General features: G+C 38.3%; 1 protein-coding gene across 4 annotated transcripts in view; it reads left to right on the top strand.

The window, feature by feature from the left end:
• Nucleotides 1–22,533, top strand: part of MPPED2 (metallophosphoesterase domain containing 2) — a 112,091-nt gene that overhangs the window by 71,075 nt on the left and 18,483 nt on the right. The window lies entirely within an intron of this gene.

Genomic DNA, 22,533 nt, shown 5'->3' on the forward strand with positions numbered 1-22,533 from the left:
AAGGAAGAGTGTCCTCCATTACCTAACGTGAAAACCTTGTTTAATAAAATCCTAGATTTATAAGGTTCAAGAATAACACTACTTGTGTTCTTGTATATATAGCTCTGGAAGAGGTTGAGTTTTTGGGAAAGGCTGGAAAACATGGAAGGCAGGCATGTATAAATCACTATGGTAGAGTTCAGCAGCTTATTTAATCTTTCTGTAGATAAAGAGATACTTTGAAAAATAAAGGATGGCCTACTTGAAGTTAAAAGAGGTTTTGTAGTTCATTTAGGATTGTATACAACAGATTCCACATTTTTAATGAAGCACTCTGATTTGTACCTGTGCTACTTCTAGAACTTGGAAGTAGACACAGAAACAGTGCTTTGTATTCCCTTTATCTTTACTAAATTTTCTGTTATAACCAGTAAGTACAGTACTTTCAAAAGCAGAGAAGTATGCTTTCCTCAGAGGCCTGAAAAAGTCATTTATGTTATTCTCTCTATGGTATTTGTGTAGACACTGCATGTCGTTTATGCATACCTTTAAATTATTAACATTACAAAAATCTAGATAATGGAAAAATGTGTGTTATTTTGCATTTTGTCTCTAAGGGATTTATCTGTAGAATTAGCTCTGTCTGAGATCTTAGTTCCTTCTCCTCACGAGGTGGCATCCTGCTCGGGGCCAGCAGAAGCAGCTGGCCAGGATGGCGTGGCGGGGCAGGACACCTCCTCTCAGGCTCAGATGGGCTGTGTGGAAACTCTGCTGGGTCTTAGCATCTGCTACCATATTGCAATGGCAGCAGTGTTTGGAGTAATAGTCATTCGTTGTATGCCAATGTTGTATTTGCTGATCTGTCTATGTATGCACAACTGAAAAGTATAGTTCTTGCGGATACTGTAATCAGCTAATCTCAACAGAAATTTTAAGTGATACTTAGTGAGATGAAAGTATGCTTTGTTTCAGAAAAAGATTTTGTTTTGTTGTCTTAAATTTTGGAGTTAAAATATAGATAAAACATTCTGAGATGCCCTTTCTGATTGTCCATCTGGAAGTGAGCTGCTTTATTAGAGAACAGTGAGACCTTGCCATGAAGATGTGCCTTTAGTTGATAACTGCTAGCGGTCAAACTACTGAGAGCTTACACCTTTTCTTATTTATATTCCAGTCCTGTAACCTTCCCTATTCTCTTGTGCCTTTGTTCTATTAATCTACAAAACAGAGCTCGACTCATGATTAGTCCTTAGAGGCTGTTTCTATTAATCAGGCTGCAAAGCAGGTCTACTTGGGTGTTGTGTTGCAAGTGCTTAATGTGCTTTCCTCATCAGTCTGCAGCTCAGGGCTGCTGGGGTTGGCTGAAACGGTGATGAAATCAGTGATGTGTCTGCTGCACTTTCTTCATTTTTAGAGCTTGATTGTGTTGCTGTAGGATGGGGAAAATAGAAAGAGGAAAATAATTGGGGGCCTATAGAAAATTGTTCAAGTTAGTGACATTGGTGGCTGCATGTTGATAGAAAGCTCCTAGAAGCTGGCCAGCGGCTGCAGGAAGTGTCCTGTCACAGCACCAGCGCTTGTTAAGGTGCGTTTTGAGTAAGAAGAGCCTGCCACATCTTCACATTTGTGAAACCAAATTTCAGCTTGGATTAAAGAAGAAGAGTTACGTTTTTAACTTCATCATTCACCTAGTTTTAAAGATGTATCTATCCCCTCAACATTCAGGTTATTTAAGGTAGTGTGTATTTTTCTGCAGTAGGTAGAAGGCAGACAGTTTTTTACTGATACATAAAAATCAAGGAATTGGCGGAATATAAACAAACTAAGCCATAAAACTTCCATTATTTGAAGTAATTGTAAGATTGAAACAACAAACTGTGTATGTGGTGAGGAACTAATTTAATTTCATTATATAAAGTATTACTAACTATAAAAGTTTAATGATTTATCCTTCTAATTAAATACAGTATTTCCTCCCTGCAGGAGGAAAGTATCTATTTTAAAAATGTATCAGAAGAAACAAAACAGGCCTCTAGTTATTTTTTTTTCTATATTATTCCTTTGTGTGTTTGGGGGGGGGGGTTAAGTTTTTGTTATGTTTATTACATATTTCTTTGTCAGTTCAATAAAGTCTGTCACTGAACTAAAGAACTTAGGGTTGTTGTCTGGAAAGAAAATGAGCCGTGAGGCAGCAGGGCTTGTCTCGACTGCTGCGCCTGTCTCTTGCTGTATGCATGGCCAGTTTTTCTTTATTTCCACGGCGCATGCATCAGTCGCGCTAGTACACAAGCTTAAATTATCACCCTTTGCAAAACTGGACCAAACTCGACTTCAGTGAAGTCCCCGTCTGAATTCTTGTTGGCTACGGTAAGAACTGGATCCATTATTGCTTCCTGCCGTGATTTAAGTGCTAATTTGAAAGGCTTTGTGCTGCTTTGCCCCCAGATACAAACGGCTTCATTAGGCTATGTTTTGTCCAGTTTGACCTTTCAGGGACTAGAGATCACGGTTAAATGCCAATGTTATACCTACATCCCTTCTTTGACACACTGCAGATGTAATTCCTTCAGTGTGCATCTTATCACTGCCCTGATCCTGACGTGACTAGCTGTCGTGTGCACCCGAGTAACCTGCGTCGCAGCAGTTAAGGAGAGCCGGTTCCAAAAGCGTCGTGCTTTCCAAATTCATCTCACCAACTGTTTATTTTTTTGCGTCAGTTAAGGAGGAGTTGGTGGGATTCTAGGTTACATTGTTGTTTTTCCTGTGGCAATTCTGAAGTTTGAAGAAGAATAATAATAGTCATTTAAACAAACAAATTACTAGTGGTTTATACTGTCCAGGGTGTTTTTCTTTCCAATTATAACCATCTTTGGATAATGCTATTTAAAAGTCACCACTGTGAAGTTTTTCATTTTTTGCCTTACTATGAATTTAGAGATAGAGGCCCCTAAACGTGGTTTTCTGTTTTACCTTTTTGGTCATTTAATTTTCACCAGCTGTTTCTACTGTTTTTTTTTCTTATCATTTTCCCAGTTATCAGAGAAATCACTCTTCCTGCATTGATTCATTTCGACCGGAGTCTGGAAGGCACAGAGAATCAAATTAACTAATATTTTATTTTTGCATGTGATTAATGCTAATGCTTACAAAGAAGAAAATACTTTACTGTGATTTAATTTTCATTCTCCGGTTGATTCCGAGTGATTTAATTTTGTAGAGGGGTTGTCTCTCTGCTTATTGTCTCTTACAGAATCATTGAAATTAGAGATGGAAAAGACCTATTAAGTAATCCTGCCATTTCAAAATTGTTTCCTGCACTGTATTTTTGAATGTTTTGCTCACTTTTAATAAATGAAGAAAAGGGGTTTAAGCTAATTCCTTTGGAGATTTTTCCTTAGTGTTTTAGGTGTTACTAACAGGAACTAATACTCCACTTTCATTCTCCCCACTTCTGTTTCATTTTTTAAAAATCTGCATTGTACCTTATTTGATGAGTCTAAATGTTTCTTTTCCCTTCTTGATGTTTATATTCTTGTGTTACCTTTCAGACCCTGTCTCAATTACTGTACATATCTAATCTTGGTAATCCTTACAAGTTTATCTGTTTTGCTCTTTCATATTTCTGTTTGGTTTTTTTAAATGTATTTGGGGGAGGGGGATTATCTTCAGAAGAAGCTCAGAAGCAAAACCACAGTATTCTGCATGGATATCACTTACATAATATGTGTTCAATAGAGATGCTTGGCTAGTTGAAATACAGATTAAGTATGGCAGCTGTATGTTGCATTGCTTCTGTGGGAAGTCCAGGCTTGCATGATGTTGTCTTTTGATGCGATACATCCATATCTGTAGCCCAAATAATTTTATTCTTTTTCCTGTTCATGTTGCAAGCTCATGCATAATTTGCTGTCAACTACTGCCCTTAGGTCTTTTGTTTTAGCTTAACGACTTTCAGGTTTCTTCCTCTCACTGATTATTTACATTTTATTCTTTTCTTCTTGGATGTATTAGCCTGCATTTTTCCAGATTGAATCCCATTTTCTTATTCTTTATGTATTTCTAACCTCCCTTTGAATAATTTCTTTCCCCACTGTCATGTTTATAAAACCTCATTATACTGAAATCTGTGAATTTAATTAATGTACTGTTTACCCCTTCTTCCAGATAATTAATAAAGATGTTAAATAAAACTGATCCTATACCAGTCCATGTGGCAATCTGCTAGCACCTCCCTTGTGCTGCTGCATCTATTTGCTTATAGCCCTTTAGCCACTGTTTAGCTGGTGTGGTACTCCTCACAGGCAAGCCAATTTTAGTTTTTTGTTGTTTTTAAGAGATTTATCACATTTTGCTAAAGTTTAGGATCATATAATCTACTATATTCTTCTCATCCACTAACTGAATTTGTACTATATTTACAAAAATTACACAAAGTAAATACAAAAAGTACTCTAGTTAAGGAAAAATTTCCATAATATTTAAAGCTTTGAACAGTCTATTGTTTAGACAGGATATATTGACTTTCCCAAAATTACTGTAACTGTCAGCAGTTAATCCTGGTCAGAGCTTTGTTATTTTGTAATTTTATTTGAGTTTTCATTCACCTGTTTGGAACAGCAGCTCTGTAATTAAAGCGTGTTAGTATTTGTATCTTTTACTTATTCAGAGGCAGGATTTGACAACTGGTAGATCTGCTGAAAAAGAATGTGGGTCTGGTTGTCCCAAAACTGTTCCTGAGTTTGAATCTGCTTTACCAGAAATACTTGGCAAAAAGCAATTTTTGACAGGTAGTCATAAGGAAGTATCCATTCATATTGAGCAAAAGCTCCTGCCTTAATTTTAAGTGCATGCTTTCATCCTTGTGAAATTTGTAAGCTTTAAGTGTTCACTTAAGTTTAACATGGGCTTAAGTGCTTTCTTACTCTGGAGCTTGGGGGGGAATCATTTGGTTAGTAGTCCACTGAATTTATATTCCATTCAAATTCAAAGATATTTTAAATTGCAGTAAGAAAATCTTTTGCTTCATGACTTTTCCCATTTACAGTGTATGTATCTGTATGAACTTTAGTAGCAAACTCTGTCATCAACAGTTGAATAAAAACAGTCTCGGGAAATTTCAGCTTTCTTTTATGTACGTTAGGCTTGATTTTACAAGCTCAATGTGAAAATTGATTTTTACATTATAAAGTGTGGTGTGGAGAGTTTATTTATCATAGCTTGGCTGGAATGGCATGCTGTTCAAATCATAACTGAATCATAATAACTGGGAGAAGAAAGGGTATTAAAATATGGATCATAGCCCTGATTTATGACTGTGCTAATCCAGAACTCTAGTAACATAAAACCCAAGCACTTGTTGGTACATTTTGGTTGGTTAAGTCTGGGGGGTACTGCAGTCTAAACAAAGAAATCACATGCGTCATGCAGAGCGCTCATAAATCACTGAAGTCGCTGAGCCAGGATTTGTTACTTCTCTCTGCAGAAGGCAGCAACTGCTCCAATGGCACTAAGCAGCGAGATGCTGGATTAAATGACTTTTTAAACACAATGATTTTGGTGTAACCTTGCAAGCATTCAAATCCCATGGAAATGGGGGCAGGGGAGGGAGGCTGGGAAACAGCATAATCCTGGGTCGCAGTCCCACAGCCAGCTACAGTGGGTCGGAGAGCAGCCGTATTGCCCATTAATACAGACTGCCTCCAGAGCAGGTGAGTTTGTGTTTCATCACGCAGAGCATAAAGCAGGGAGTCTGTGCTGACTGCAGGAGGGTCGGAGTTATTCCTTCAGATCTGTTGAAAACTTTGAACTCGCGGAGGTTGTGCTTGAGGAATGCTTTGCATCTTGTTGCTGCAGTGTTTTGTTTGGGGGGTTGTTTGGGTTTTTGATCTAGTGCTGGGTACCCTAGAATGGCATTTACTCTCTTGTCAGCATATGACATCAGAGCAGAAGTACCACTTCTGCTTGTCATGAATAATAAGAGATGGGGTGACAGATCTGGTGTGTGTTTTATACCTCTTCAAATGAAGGGTGTTCCATTTGAATTGAAGTGCTTTGTGTATAAAGCAGGTATTAAAAACTGGCCAAGATATATTTTTAAACAACAATGATGTTCAGCTGGCTTATGTTTTTAGTGGATTGAACTCTTGAGGACGAACCCGTTAAGGAGTTCCTCACATCAGAAATCCATGTGACTTACACTTGTGTATGTACCTGGAAGCCAGTTTCACATTGGTCACTGTATGAAATAATTTTAATTCACAGAGTTTTCAGAAAAATAAGTGGATAAGGATATTCAATATGTTGGTTTATTCAGGAGGTGAACTGTCAGGTCATAAGTTCTTGGTGTAGAGGACAGTTTCAGAAAGGTGTCAGTAATTTGTGAGAGGTAGTCTCAGAAATGAATATTTCCTACAGTGCTGGGAACCAGGATGTTGTCCAGGAAATATATGTGGGTTTGTTATTCTTTAGCAAAATATTTGGGTTTATGCTGTGCTGAGTTGTAGTACTGCTAGGCTATCTCTGTTGGACTTCCAGCTGTAAATTAACAACTCTGCCTATAGTGGAGCTCATCTCTGCCAGTATCTACGTATTGCAGGTCTACTTAAATGGTGGTTTCCTGGCTCTGATGCTGCCACAACCACACAGAAAACTACTGCAGCATACTGAATGTCAGAAATGCCCCTGAAATTAAGTTAGTGCAGTTATCACACAAATAAAAGAACACATCTTAAAGGAGACTGATCCTCCTGACTGTTTTTTGAATGAAACTGTTGGTATGAATCACATTTTAATGATATGTCTATTATTTTTAAATTTTGTGTTTGATCTATATTAACTGTTGCAGATGGTAGTAATCAGTGATATAGAATTTTTAAAGTTTGTTTGTAGAACTGCAAACTGCCAGGCAGCTTTTGTGTGTGCTGTGTGTCCATTTAAAACGCCATCGGATGCCAGAAGGGTTGAGCATATGGATAAGGAAATGCTGAATTAAAGTCCCAGCTCTGGCACTGTCTCACTGTATGACTAGCCGGAAGTAGCTTGTTTCTTTGCCTTAATTTCCTCATCTGCAAAATGAGGCTAGCAATAGTTACATACTTACCTCACTGGGATATTATGAGAGTTAATTAACTGCTTGTCATTTTTGGACAGTAGTTTCAACATGTGAAAGTGCCAAGTATTACTGTTACTTGATTTTAGCAACATGATCCAGCAAGGTACTAAGCACATGCTGACTGTTATTTTCATGAATGATTTCAAAGGAGCCAGTGAGAATATTTGCTTGCTTGAAGTTTGTGTACTTTGCTGGATCGTGGCATTGGAAAGCTAAGTAGGTGCCTGCTTTTTGCAGGATAAGAAAAGGTCCATTTGAGATACAGTTGAAGTGGAATATATAGCTGTTTTACTGGAAGTGGGACCTGATAATGTGTGATTTCAGGACACTTGAAACGCTCTGCTCCAAAAAGAGGAAAGTGAATAAAAGCAGTGCACTGACCTCCTGAAATTGCCATTTGGGGTGTTAAGTGCACCTCTCAATAATAATTAGTTTGTTAAGAAAGATCAGAAGAGCACAGGCGGGTACACTTCAGTCTGTACTGCAGTACAATGGAGTTAGTGAAAACCATCTGAAATCCTTTGATGAAAATGCTTGCCCTCGTGCTGATAACCAAACCCAGCAAGGAGCTGTATGCGCTTCTGAGGTAGAAGAATCTCTGTGCTGCCTGTTGAGAGCACGAGTTCCAGCTGAAGGGCCGCAGGTGCTCTGCTCTGGCGAGACGGGCGCGAGGGCTTGGCTTACGGGCCAGCAAGGATTCATCCCCTCTTGTTACAGAGGACAGAAGTGGTTGTCACTGCGGGGGGGGGGGGTGCTTTGTTCTGAACCATTGCCCAGGTGAAAGTCTGGACCCGAATGCCCACTGAGAACAACTTTGCCCAAGGACTTCATCAGTCCCAGCCTTGCTCTCTGCACCCCAAACTCTTGATCCAACTGGTTTGTTTTTTGCAGAGCTGTTAGGCTGTTGCTCATTTTTCTGGTAGCGCCACCTTGGCACTGAGTACCAACAGAAGGAATTTAGGCTTCAAAGGAATTTCTACCTTTGTACAAACTTTGAGGGGGGGACAGACATCTGTAGGAAAAATTTCACCTTTATACTTCACAAAATTATACTAATATTCACTCCTTGTTATCCACCCCCTGCTCTTTATTTAAAATTAAGCTACAATGGGGAAGATTGCCTCATGGATGGGCACTTTCCAGATATTTGAGAGAAGAATGCTGCAATCTAGGCAGTGAAAACTGACACTTCTTTGTACCTTCTCTCAAAAGCTGTGTTGAAATGTAGGGCCTGTTATTGTATATTTATTCAGGCATCAATCACAATCAAGCCTCTTGCTAGTTCATCTGTAAGGGCATTGTAATCCTATTTTTATCAGTTCCTTCCTGTACAGCAGACAGTTAAAATAGCATGAGTAGGGGTCAGAAATATCTTAATGGATTTGGTTCCCAGAGATATCAGTGACCAGAGGAAGAGTTTTGCTGAAATTTCTTCCTGAGCTGATAAGGTAGATAAACAATGGCAAGGTGCAGAAAGAGGCCATGCACTGGGAAGCGGAGCATTGGATGGCACTGCAGAGGAGCTGGAGAAAGATTAGGCCAGCTCTGTTACTTACGGGAAGACCTTGGGAGCAGATGAAAAATAAACGATAGCGTTTGCAGAAATATCTCTTTGTACCAGAAAGTGTTTGTTTTCTTCAAAGCGGGTTGAATTAAGCCTAAGTGATTTTTATAATTAGCTTTAATCTTTTTTTGCTTTTATACTTTATAATAATCTTTGAAACTTTGATTTTCATTGATTTGTGATATTTCAATTTTGGTAACTTGAGACCATACACTATTTACTCTTATTTAAATAATAGTATAGCTTACTAAACATTAGGGTCTTAATTTTTAAATTTTCTGGTTATGAAATGATATATCATGTTCGTATTTTTGAGGTTTATGTCAAGCAGTCTTTGGATGTAAATGAGAATTCTTTTATGAAAACGCTGAATATTTTTGATTTCTTAGTACAGTAAAACTACCTTGCATGCTAAATACGCAAAGAAAAAGTAAGTTTACCACAGCAAATTTTGCTCATGTCTTATTAGACAAAATACTACCTGTAGTTTCTAAATTGAGCTGTTGTTCCTGGTGAAGCTAGTTTTTCAGGATTGTAGAGATAATGGACCTTGTCTTCCACATGTGGTTTTTATTCAGCTTGCAGGAGGCATCTTTGCTTTTCCAATTCCCAGTCTGTTTTTTAATTTTAATGAAACAGTAATATGAACTACTTGTTTAGACTAAAGCAAAGAATATTTTCTCTTTGTTCCAAAAGAAGAGACTAATCCTGTAAAAATCTTTTTCAGCAGACTGGTTCTAAGAGCTTATGTGGGACTTCTGCCAGTTCATGGGCTTGACTTTTAACCTTAGGAGCAATTAAACATTGCTTACTTCTTAGGATATTAATTATTTTAATATTTTATTGTAAGCATAGACCTTGTGTGGGTAGTTACAGATTGAGGATAAATGTTAAAAATAATTAGCTGTCCAAAATAGCAGTAATGTATTTAATATAAATTAAAATCCATTTTATATTAAAAAATCAAAAAACTAATTAAAAATGAAATATAAGTTTGTCTCTCCCCCATTTGTTTGTTGTGAATCTAGTACTTTCTATTGCAAGTTTGTTTGTGATGCGCTCGCTGAAGAGAGCAGAGAAGGCACGTAGTGGCGAGCTACTCGTCTGCTTAGTAGTCGTTTTGGTCCTCTCTGTTGTGCTGTGGGATGCAGCTGCTTTATGGTGTGTAGATTTATGTTTAGTTACATGATATGAGAAAAGCTTTATGCTAACAATGTTCTGAAGACTGAATGGCATTCCACTATCTTTTTATTCTAATTTTAGTTGTTAATTATTCAGATTTTGTAATCCAAAATATCCTTTCCTATGGAAAATTGTTTAAAATAAATTGCACAAGAAAGCAACCAATCAGTAAAGCAGAAAATCATTTTTGGAAACTGAATGTCTTTTGCATGTGATAAAAGAGCAAAAGCATCAGCATTTTTCCATCATGAATAGTGAGAAATAGCAACAAATAATAAGAAACCATCCCACTCACTGCAAACTAAAACAGGTTATATACACAGTAAGCTAAATTTCAGTATTTCCATACTTTTGAAGTTGCCGTGGCAGATGTGTAGGTGTTGATTTGTGAGATGCTTTACAGAATATACCTAACAAAACTTGAGTTGAAGTTGGTGAGCTTATACCTAGCTGCAACTTTGGGAAAGCCCTAGTGCTCTTCCCAGAGCGCGGCAGCTCAGTGGGGCTGCACGGTGCCACCCTGGGTGGCTCAGGCCTTTGGGGCTGTGGCGGGGCAGCAAGGCAGCACGGCTGGCAAGGCTTCCCCAGGGAGCTCTTGCACACTTGCTCCTTGGCCTTTTTTTTGTTTCTGTATTGGAAATTCGTCATATTTTTCAGCCTACCTGTCCGAAGCAGTGGCTTTCATAGAGAAGCTTCATACTGAATTGTGTGTTAAAAATCTTAGATAATCGTATTTTTGTAGCAATTTGCCTTACAACAAGAGTAATTAAATCTCACTGTATGAGGGCTAAATGGATTGCAGTGTAGCTCAAGGAGAAATTTACACAGTTACCATGGTCTAGGTTTTTCTTTTGTCGCTGTTCTTAACTATTCTTTGAAGAAGTAATCATTTCTAGAGACAAAGTAATTAAAAGTTCATCTGACACAGCAAATTTTTTCTCTTTAAATGACCAGGAGGTAAATACTGGTGTCAGTGAAAGATGGAAAGATGTTATGCTAGTTGCAATAAAGTGTGTGTGGGGGGGATGTCTGATTTTCACATCATAACTTTCAGGTAGTGCTTTCACTTGAAATTATATTGCACTTTCACCCCACTCTGATGGTAATACTTCAGCTAAATTCTTTTTAATCCAGCAAATGATGACAAGAAAGGGCAAACTTGGTAAATGTATAGAAATGGCTTATTCTTGATATTTGGTTCCAGAAACTAAATTTTTTGCCCATTTTCTCATTTACACTTTCTTCTGTGGGGACTTTTATGGATAATCAGGTAACATGCATCTAATTTTGCGTTTAAAATTCTGTTAGTCATGCTAACTGTCTATGCTAAAGAAGGTCATGCTTTATAAACAAGGTATGATCCAGAGCTCTGGTCTGGTCCTTCCGATTGCACCTTCATTGATTTCAAATATTTTACTAGTATTAACAGTAATAAAGTATGTTTTGCAATAATTCTGCAGTAAATGATTATGCCTAGTCTATACATACATAAACAAACACACAGAGAAATGAAATGCTTTGTCAGCAGTTATCTGGAGTTAAATCCCGATGCAGTTTAAATCAGGTGGCAGAATTCTCCTAACTACAGTGGGGGCCAAAGTTTCACTCCCTGTAAATGTGTGTCAGATCTGGGATGAGAAGACACAGGTCCTGCCTGCGGGTGCTCTATGCCTCTGAGCAGCCGTTGTTCCCCTCAAGATAGTTTCACGCGCACTGATCTATTTTGCAGCCATGCAGAAGTTACTGTGTAGACCTTGCATTGTATGCCTAGGACTCTCCAGCTAAAATGAGACCTTGTGCTTGAAGGAGGTCTGTGCAACCTTACGTTTAAAGGGTAAATGGTAGATTATAAGGAATAGAAAATCACAAGTCGTATTTACATCTATGAATGCATAGCTCTTGTAAATCAACAGGTTAACCTGAGCGGGCTTTGCACAAGGAAATCAATTGCAGTGGCAGTGCAATATTGATGTAGCAAAGAAAAGTTTGTCTGGTTTTTAACCATGTATCTGTACGACCAGGCTAGTAGAGTTACAGTGATTTTTAACCTGCTAGCACCAAAATAAGCTTTGATATAAAGGAAGAAGTACCTGCTTTTGGTATCATATTATAAAACATGGCACTTATAAATAAATCTACTGTAGTCATGATAATGAACTGTCAAATAATTATCTCTGATAGTTACCCTGTGGGAACTGGTTTCCATAATTTGATACCTTTAAATATGCTACAAAAGTGTATGTTTTCGTGAATGGTGTGAGTAAAAGACTCTGATAATTCAATCATTTTCTCTTTGGGAAGAATAGAAGTACCAGCTGAAATATAGGAAATATTTCAGTGGCTATATCATGTATCAAATCCAGTTTGAAATCACCATTTCCTATAGCTCAAGTTCAACAAAAGTTAAAATAGCTTTGCATAACACGAGTAGAAGTTAAATGTGTTACTAGTCTCTGTTTTTTATCATGAAGTTCCATTGCCAAGGAGAAAATTCCTTAGTGTACAAAACAGAGAGAGGAAAAAGGAAAAAGCAAAATAGAGGCACCGGATTTCCAAAGAGACAAAGAATAAAAAATGTCAGATTAGCATAGTTTGGGATATGAATGTAAAAAAGATCAGAGGACTAAGATGATTGGGGGAAAAAACAGCTTTGATACTGAGCTAGCAACATTGGGGTAGTTCAGCTGAGAATTTGTTTTCAAGATCCATGCTGAAAGCACTCAGTCATAAATGTATTTTCAGTATCTGCAGAAAGGCAGTATAGTTTCTTTGGAAAAGCCACTAGATGCCTGCTTCCATGTCTAGGCCCTAGATAACGTTCTACCTATGATCCTCTGAGTTGGATCCAAAGCTTACTGAAGCCACTAGGATTTTTTCCACTGATCTCAGTGGGCTTTAATTTAAGTGCTTGATCCTGAAGATCTTAGCCAGACAACAGTCAACAAAAATTCAAATACTGTGCTTGGAATTCTGCCTGATTAAGGACTGCAGATTTACATTATGGAAGACAGCACACAGGCTCAATCGTATCTCCGTCTTGATGCCAGCATTAGTATGGCATCTAAATAGCTTAGAGAAATGTAGTGAAGTCTCCAAGCCTGTAAAAATTTGAATATGCCATTCACTTTATGCCTGCAAAGAGTCCTTCATTGCAACTATAGTGTGAACAAAGTTAAACAGGTGTATACGGAAGTGTAGGGTATTTCCTAATATTTCAGTGTTTTATTTTAAGAACTACTAATTTCTTTACATAGAGCAAATATTAGTTCATTATACAGATAACAACAAAAGATTAGAGATGAAACCCTGCTCCCTCTGAAATAAGCAGCATTGGCTTCTCAGTCCTATAAAGCCAGGATTTCATTTCAGAAGTCATTTTGAATGACAAAAGCCTTCGCAATAAAAGTCATGGCCAGTAAGGTTTGATACTAGAGGACCAAATAAATCCATTATACAACCCCTTCTCTTTTTCAGCTGTACCCTACCTGTGTTAGAGATGTGAACATAACATATTTGAAACAAGATGTGAAATTCTTCTGAATTTTCTTTAAAACTACTACAATTTTTAGTAAATAATTTTAATTATAAACAGAAATTGTTTTCAGTTTTTGGCTTGTGTTTGTGATGCAGTCCAATACTGTCGTGCTTTAGAAAGGCAGATGGGAAGGGCTAGGGAAATCCTCTAATCCACGCACCACCTTTGTACTTACCCTTTCTGTAATGTGGACTGAAGACAGCTTTTTAAGTTAAATTGTGTAGCTTTGAAAGCATCAGTGCTGAATATTTTATGTGAAGCTTGTCAAGGGCTCTTACTAAAATAGCTTAAAAGCAGTATTGTGGTTGCCTTCTTACAAGCGTTGCACACTTCCAAAGAAGAAACATGCTGAAGGGTTTGCAGAATTGCCAGAAGTTGGTATATAATTTTTTTTTGGTGTCAAATTTTAGATACTGTGTATATACATGGAGTCTCATGTGAACAAACACCTTTTCTCATCGCTTCTTTTTCCCGAAGATTCACTTTATATATGCATGATGCTCCTTAAGGTCTAGTAGATGAGCTTTTTGGTATTTTAAAACTGAAAGTCTATGCTAAAATAATTGGTTCAGCTCCTTTTGTAGCTAATGGAGAGAGAAAGAGCACCTGCGATCCATCCCGACTGCTTTAAACATCAGCCTGCGGACAGGTTGAAATGCCCTTTCCCTGGGTTTGTCTGTCTCCCTTGCCTGTAAAGAACCGCAGGAAACTAGCCTGGCCCAGGCATTTGACTTTTGCATGGCTATATGTAGCTGACAAGAACTCTAGTGTTAATAAGATTGCATTCGCTTTACATAGTAATAACAGGTCATACTTGTTCCTGCTACGCCGTAAGAAATAAAGGTACAGCAAGGATAAACTTAGTAAGTATATCATGTGAGCGCTTTAGGAACTGAAGAGCATTAAGAATGGTAGAAAACTCTTTCCTGCTGACAGCCAGCAATAGCTTGTATTTTAATCACTTTGCAAATTCATCTATCTGAATACAAGCTGCAGTAAAGGAAATTATGCATTTAAATAGGAAGTATGAATTTTTGAGAGTGTGCAGTATTTACAGGCTGAAGTTGTACTGCTCTAACATTTTATGAACCAAATATTAAAAAGGCTGCTGTCTTTTAATAGCAATATGTAAAACTGCTTTAACATACAAAATCCTATTCATTTTCTGTATATTTTGTTTCTGCTTGATTATATATGCCTAGCATGTAATGTAGCATAGCTTAATTCATATGTGTGCATGCATGTGTGTGTGTGTGCATAGACTTACTGGCATTGTCTGTAGGGGGGTGATGAGGCTATTCATACTGCAGGGGTTTGGGGCTTTTTTTTTTTGAGTATTACATAAACTGATGGCATCAGGCCTGGTCTTCTCCTCCTTTCCTTCCCCTTTCCTTCTCCCAGTTGTAGCAGAGGAATGGCTCATTTACTAAGTTAAGGGAGTTATTTCAGACTATAGATCTCATGGGGGTTGGTAGACTCCTACAGTCAGGAAGAACAGGGTTTCAGATGCATCCCAGTATTGAGGTCTGAAAATGTATCCCTAAAATATGGTATGTCTCAGTCATGTCACATCTCACTCATGGAAACTTCCACTCATTTGGGGTTTCTGTTGTGCATTGGTAAAGTAAATAGTTGTACAGATTTACATTTTCAGGAGTGTTTATCCAGAATGTGGTGCAGAACTCTATTTTCTAGCATGCCTATGCCACTCAGAAGTTAATTTCCTAATGCTTATAAGAAAGACCACAATGACCTCTGGATGTTTTTAGTTGGTTGGTTGGTTTTTTGTGGAGGAGATACTGTGATAGTCCAAAGGGTTTATTGTGAGGATACAGGCAGATGAAGGCCAAGTAACAGCTTGTATCAGAGAATGGATGGCAGCAGAGCCTTATAAAGAGGGTGAAATGTGAAGTTTTAAAGTGAATGTTGCTAGTAGAAATGCACCTTTTCATATCTTCTGTGCTCTCAGAAGGGAAGCAGTATAAAAGAGCAGAACAGTGAGAGATGACTTACTGAAAAATACATCATGGGTGAAATCTTGAACTTGACTTCAAGGAGACCACCATTTCACACATATTGATACAGGTGCTGCATGTTTCTAGATGGAGGCTGCTGCATACAAATGTTCACTGCTTCTTTTGTTAGCATCACTCAAAAAAAGTCATTGCTGTAAATAGCAAGCCTCCCTATGTCACTGTAGTAAACTGGAGTGTTATTCAGAGGGAGAGCAGCTCCCCAAATGGGAGGGAGAGATTAACCAGTATTTAGGTATTAATTGGTAAAATTAACACATCTGTTTTTCTTCTAGCAGTTACTAGCTCTATGATATGTACAAACCTATACAGACATTGCTTTTTTAAAGGCAACAGAGGATTCTTTCACTATGACATGGAAAAGAGGTTTGGAAATGCGAAATCCAAGTTCAAAAATTGATCTTGAAGTCCTCCTTAGAACAACTCACTGATTCCCCTGAGTCTGTCGCGCTAACATCACCATGGGTCTTACCCTACCATCCCTGAAAGGGAAGTCTGTAGGTTCGGAAATCCCAGCGAGTGGGATGCATTCATTCCTTAGGCAGAAGACTCCTGAAGGAAGGTCTCTTTATTTTCTCATCAATACCATCCAAGCCTCAGTCTATTAATCCACATAAAATACGTATTCTGGCCACATGCCTCAATCCTCTGTAGTACAGGATTTTATTGCAGTAAGTCTCACATTAACCTTAGTGAGATAAGCCATGATAGTACAGTAAAAAGTACTTGCAGCTTGTGGCCCTTAGTGATGCTTTTTAAAATTATGTATGTATGCGTGTGTGTGCACATGCACGTGAATATGTGCAAGCACGCACCCACAAAGTTTTCTTAACCACTGATCTATAATTCATTCTCTATGAAGTCACATTTTAGACCTTATCTCTGTTACCATTAACATTATCTGGGTGTGGAGCAGGAGCTGGGGCAAAAGTAAATTTTCACATTTGCCAGGCATAGTTCAATGGAGAAACCAGCTATATTGCTCTCTTGTGCTTTTGCTCATCTGTCATTGTGGCAATATGTAGTGACATTTCAAACTGCTAGCATGGAAACAAGATAAAAAGTGTTTGGGACAACTGGAAAATTTCATTTAGACAGAATGTCAGACCCTGGTCTCCAGTGTAAATACTGTAGCTTTACCATGTCTAGCTTTGCAATATCATTTTATGTGAAATTAAATCAGAGGCCAGCCGTGAACAAGAAGGCAGTTGCTAAACTTTAGTTTGTAGTATAATTTTGGTGTTCCTGATCTCTTGCTAAAGGAGGTTATAACGGGTAACAGTTTGTAAAGGTGCCTGGTGTTTTGAAAGCACACTCCCCATAAAAGTGTCTTTTAATTCCTTGCATTACCTTGAAGTTTGAAAAGTTCATTAAGCCTCTCTAAAAACCGTGGTCTGGCCCTCATTGTTCTTGAGGATCAAGTTCACGCTAGCTAACGGTTATTTTGATTTGAACAGTAACCTAACACTGATATTTCAGGACAAATAGGCACCAGCATGGCTCCTGAATGGGTGAGTTACGTGTATTCATAAGCCGTTCCATTCATTTCTCTGACATGGAAAAAAGGGTAGGGCTGCTTTCATCCTCCTGCCAACCCTTTTATCTTTAAAGAATCAAATTTCAGGAAACCTTTCTGCCTAGGTCAGAATTTCAAAGGGATCCTGTAACATTTACAAAGTTTAACTTTTTAATTCTCACAATATTGAGGGGAATGTTTCTTTTCCCACTGAGAAGACAAGACAACTGCCCAAAACAAAACGGAGACCAACAGAAAAAAAACTAACACAAAAAGCAGGTTTGGAGATGTGGGGGTTAGTAAAAATGTGTTCAGTGTTACTTCACTTCCTACTATTCAGGACAGCACATTGTTAAAACTGATGCAGTGTTTATACACACTGTGGTTAGGGCTACAGTCGTGGCTATTGTTGAAGGATGTTACACAGACATTTATCATAGTGTGTCAGTAAACCCATTGTAAAAATGTCCTACTAGTTAAATGAGGCTGTAAGAAAGGAACTTTTTTTTTATCGTACTGTAAATAAGGTTCCTATAGCAATGTCATTGGGATTAACGTGCAGATTTTCTTTTGTTTCAAAATAACAGCAATATCTCTGTGAAGTTAGGCAGGCAATCTGAAAAATGCATTTTTTACAAAGCCTTTGAATAACCTGTTGCTTGGTCACACTCAGACTAGACAACGGTAGTAAATGAAGGGATGACATTACAGAAAAGCAGGGGGGACCCCCAAAAGTAATACTACTGGTTAGGTAATAAAATACTAATACTAATAAAATACTAATGGCCAAGTAACAAAAGCAAGCTATTAATGGCAGAAAAAAACCCTCTTCAGTACTTTTAAAAAGGATACGCAGTTAATGTAATTCCAAATTTTTGTGCTACTTTACATTCTAATAGAGAACTGATTTTAATGTTTTTAAGAAAACTACACTGACACAGCTTTCTCTCTTCATTTTCAGTTGGACGTGTTTTCTGTGAAGTACGGGGAGCATGCCTTATGTTAGTTAAGTTAGGACATATGAAACTGCAAGGGGAAATAAATGTAATTTTAACAATTCCAAAAGACACTGTCAACAGCAGAAGATTAGGAAGGGAGAGCGTCTTTAATAATTATAGGGATGAATTGTTGTCTTTAAGGCTGGAGTTTGATGATAAAGTTTTAGATGTGCTTTGCCATCAAAGAAGGAGTTCCTGCCCTGAACACCCAGTTCTGTGCCCTGTGCCACAACTGTCCAGTCCTTCATTTGTGCTGTGGCAGCTTTTTGTGCTGTAAACCAAGTAACTGAAAAGATCTTCCATTTTTTTTAACCTGGATTATGTCAGTGGCCCTAGTCCCCAAATCAATCCCATCAGTGCAACAGGAGGGAGCAGTGCTGCTGGCGCAGAGCAGCAAGGAGGGCTCAGGAGAGAAGCAGGAAGTTTTTGAGATGGTTTTGCCACCAGAGAAAATATTGTTCTACTACACCTTAGAGCTAAGCCATCTAAACTCCAGGCAAGATCAGTAACAAATAAACTTCTTGCTGCTAATGTCTCTCTGGTCTTTGTTGAGGGAATTGTGTTAGTCCGCTCACAAGGGACAGCTGTCCACGTCACAGCAGGCATTGCTGTGCTGGGCATGAGCTTGGGCCTTTGCGACAGACTCATGAGAGCTCAAGGATTGAGTGCAGCTGCCTCGGAGGCTGACGCACAAGAGCTAGAGGCCGCAGAATTCACTTCTGCAGCGTTTGATTCCAATTTTAGTATTGCTGGCTTTAAGAGGAAGATCCAGACAATAGAGTATTCTCAGGGGAAAAAGCCAAGATAATTCAGGATGAGGATATTTGGATCCATGGTAGCAGCCATAAACACAACAGCCTTCCTCTTCCACCAAGAAAGATTTAAACTTAGCTAGCTCCTTTTCCCAATCGTTCCCAAACGTTTATGTCCCGGGAGGGTTTGAGGTTCACCTTTGGCAGTGCATTTCTTTTCCACTGCTCCATTCTCTGCTTAAACCTTTCTAGAGGGTATTAGTAGGGGTGTGATTCTGAGTGCTTTAGCCTACACAAGAGTAGATTCTTGCAGCTTTCTGTTTAGAGGCTATTTAATGTTAGCTGTCTCTTCATTTGGAAATAATGGTCTTGTTGAAAAAAAAATTAATTAAAATGACTTCAGAAAGCAGTTAATTATAAAAACTACTATGGCCTGAAGTATAAAATACACTGCAGATTGAGGAATCATGTAAGGGTGCATTACTAAAATAATTGATTTTAAATTTTACATATATCACCCACACAGCAAATGTCATGGCTGCTGCTAAAATGAGTCCGGTGCCCTTCAAAAGCTGTGAGCATGTTTTGTGTCTCCCACTCACTCCCTTTTAGATATGCATGTATTCTTCTTTACTATGGGCATGCAGTTTGTGTTAAGAGCATCTATTTGGCAGAATGGCTTTGGATAAGAAATTAGATCTTCATCATGTTTATTTTAGCATTATCAGGATCTAACTCACTGAAAGCCCAGTCTAACACGGGCAAGCCCTAACTGCTGCCTATGATATGCTTCCTTGAGCTGGTGCAGCCTCTGCATTGATCTGGATTCCGTTAGTGTTAAGTGTTAAACTAGTCTATAACTCTTCAAAATCCTGCCAGTTACAGGATAACAGAGATCTTCAGGGCTCACACTGTTGAAATGGCCTTATACCTCCATGGGATCCCGTGAAGGCAATCCTTTAGGTTCTGCAGTGCTGCACCAAATTTAGGTATTTCCTCTGCCACTGTGGCTGTGTTTGCGTATATATGCCACATAGTAGTTAAATATTGAAAAGACTCACCCTTAAGTGCAGAAAAATAGCCACGCGGGCTGTTTCTTTTTTTCTTTTTGTTGCTTCACTTCTGTAGAAATATGAATGTGGCCTGTGCAGCTTCTAGTTTTGTGATCACATCCAGACCATATCTCCTCTTCACCGGCTATCAATATGCTGAGGATCTTGCCTCTTGTCAGTCTAATTTCTGGTTGGTGCAGGTTCTTGACATTCAGCACTTTATCAAACATAAGCTGCTTGGCACCTATTACTACTGGTCTCAGCATTGCTAATAAACAGCAACACCAAGGCCATATTTTCTGGTTGCTGTCAGACTGCTGCTTTCCTGGGTGAAATAAAAGTCCTATTAACATGCTCCTCCTCATTGGCTCTGACAGTTTGATTAATTAGGCCCCCTCTTCAGGTGACCTCTGCACTGACACGACAAGGAGGTGAATATAAAATGAATAGTTTGCCCATATAATGGCCTACTGTAAGCTTCAGATTTTTATCAGATCGGACTGAAGTCTGGGGCCTGTATTAAAATCTACAGTGTACAGCAATATATGACTGTGGGTTATGAACTGCAGGCTTTACAACATGGTTAAAGAATTAAAAACAAAACAATCCTAGCCATCCTGATATATTGACTTCTCCTCTTAAGAATTAATCTTTCCTTTACTGTCTTGACCGTACAATACAAATCTAATTCGTTTACATTATCAAATGAAATGACCTTTTGTTTTCAACAGATTTTTTTATTGACAGAAAATACAGTATGTTAACTCTGTGGTTATTCAGCCTCCCATAAAATACTAATGTAAAGCCATTATTCTAGTGCCACTCTGTTTAAATGTCAGTCTGCCTTTCTGTTATAAACCACCAGTTCATAGGCTTGTAACAAATCAGTAAAAATTTACTTCAGGTGGAAACTTGGAATATGAGCTCACAACTTTTCTTAGGAAAGGTATTGCCTCAAGATATGAGTGTATATGATCCAGAGAAACAAATATCCAAGTTTCAGGGTTTGATCTTTCTCCCATCCACTGAAGTGAGGGTAAGTTGGTGCTATAAATGAAAAATTACTAGCTTAACTAACTGGCTTCCCTGATGTAGTTGTGAATACAGCAGCGTGGAGGTGTGAGGACGCCGACCCACAAGCCACAGCACTGTGCCCTGACTGTGGCCATTCCGGAAGAAGCAGTTTGGTCAGTCACATGAACAGACGTTTTGGAAACAGATCCAGACAAACTGGATTACAATATAATCCAGCTAGGAAGCAACTATGAGGCATTTAATAACATCTGGAGTTTTGATTTGGTTGTTGATGAGAAAGAGATCTTCCCTACCTCCCTTTTTTTCTGCTTCTTGCTTGCGCTTAATTAAGGGCCATTAACACTCTTTTGAAGAGAATTACATGTTGCCTTGGAGAGATGGGGATCAAATTCCTCTCACAGTCAAGGTGAGAACAGGATAGAGCATGAATAGCATTTTGTCCAGTGGAGTCACTGATCTTGAGCTAAAAATTTTACTACGTTGCTTTCTAATTTAAGTTCTCATGTTAGCCAGAGAAATCAAATCAACTTGTTCATTCTGTGGTAATGTGCATCTCCCAAAGACCTCTTGGAAGGGACATCACGAAGGTGGGTGAGCTTAAAATTAAATGTTGTGTAAATTCATCCACGTGCAATCTAAGCTCCTTGTTTAATGATCTTGAAGCCAACAAAAGTGAGTGACCCATGCTTAACCAGATCCTTTTCAATTAAAATAATGCTCCGCTTACCTCTGTGGTGCTGAATGTTCTGCACAGACTTTTCAGCAGCTCCTGCTTCTTTTATGATCCTCATATGTTTTTTCTCAGCCTCTTTGTCATATTTTTTTTCTTTCGTGTTCATCTGTTGATCAGCTAATTGCATTACTTTAATTGACTTGCTAAATTGGCTCATACATAAGACAGCTCCTCCAGGTAATAACCTGAACGTGTTAGCTTATATTACTAGGCTCATGCTTGAGTGGTTACAGGAGTTGCAGTTTTCATTGTTTTGGGAGTGCACTGTGCCATTTCTTCAAGTAATTTGTTGGACTAAGAGCAACAGGAGATATATACTTTTATATATATGTATATATGTGTATATATATATATATATATGTAAAATACATATTATAAGTATAGAATTTCAGGTACAAGATTTGTTAATGTGCATACTTTGCTTGCTTACAAGTTTCAGGAGGTTCCCTGAGTTGAGAGCAGATAAGATACGTGTGCAGAGATCCATAACCACTCCTTTCCCCAGATGACTTTTTTTGTAGTTTTTTCTGTTGACACAATTTGACAAATTAGGTAGCAGTGTTCTTGGACGAAGATGAGCCAGGAGTTGCTGACTTTTGCTTCCTGCAGAATCCCAAGTAGGATGGCAGTTTTCCATAAAGAATAGGTCAGATGTTAAATTTCAGCGCAGCAAATGAATAAGATGAAGGAAATCTGCATAGTTTTTTTTAAGTAGATGACATTTCCTAGCACTTGTATTTAAGATCCAGTATTATTGCTTAAGATCCAGTATTATTGCTTAAAGACCAGCAATGTTATTTTGGGCAGTACCTAAATGCCAAATAAACTTGTGTTGTGATACTGGAAACTTCCTGGTTGTTTTGGCCGTTTTCATGTGCTTAGAGAGGGTAAGCAACTTTACATCCACCTTAAAGAATAAGCTGAAAGAGAAGGTAGTGCAGACTTCGAACAAACAAAAATACTGGTAGCATCTGGTGCCTAGTGATAACTAACAGTTTAAATTCTTTTCTGTAAAGGTTTGGAAGATTTTGTTACGAGTTTCT

This window comes from Apteryx mantelli, chromosome 4 (assembly GCF_036417845.1).
Source record: "Apteryx mantelli isolate bAptMan1 chromosome 4, bAptMan1.hap1, whole genome shotgun sequence".
NCBI lineage: Eukaryota > Metazoa > Chordata > Aves > Apterygiformes > Apterygidae > Apteryx > Apteryx mantelli.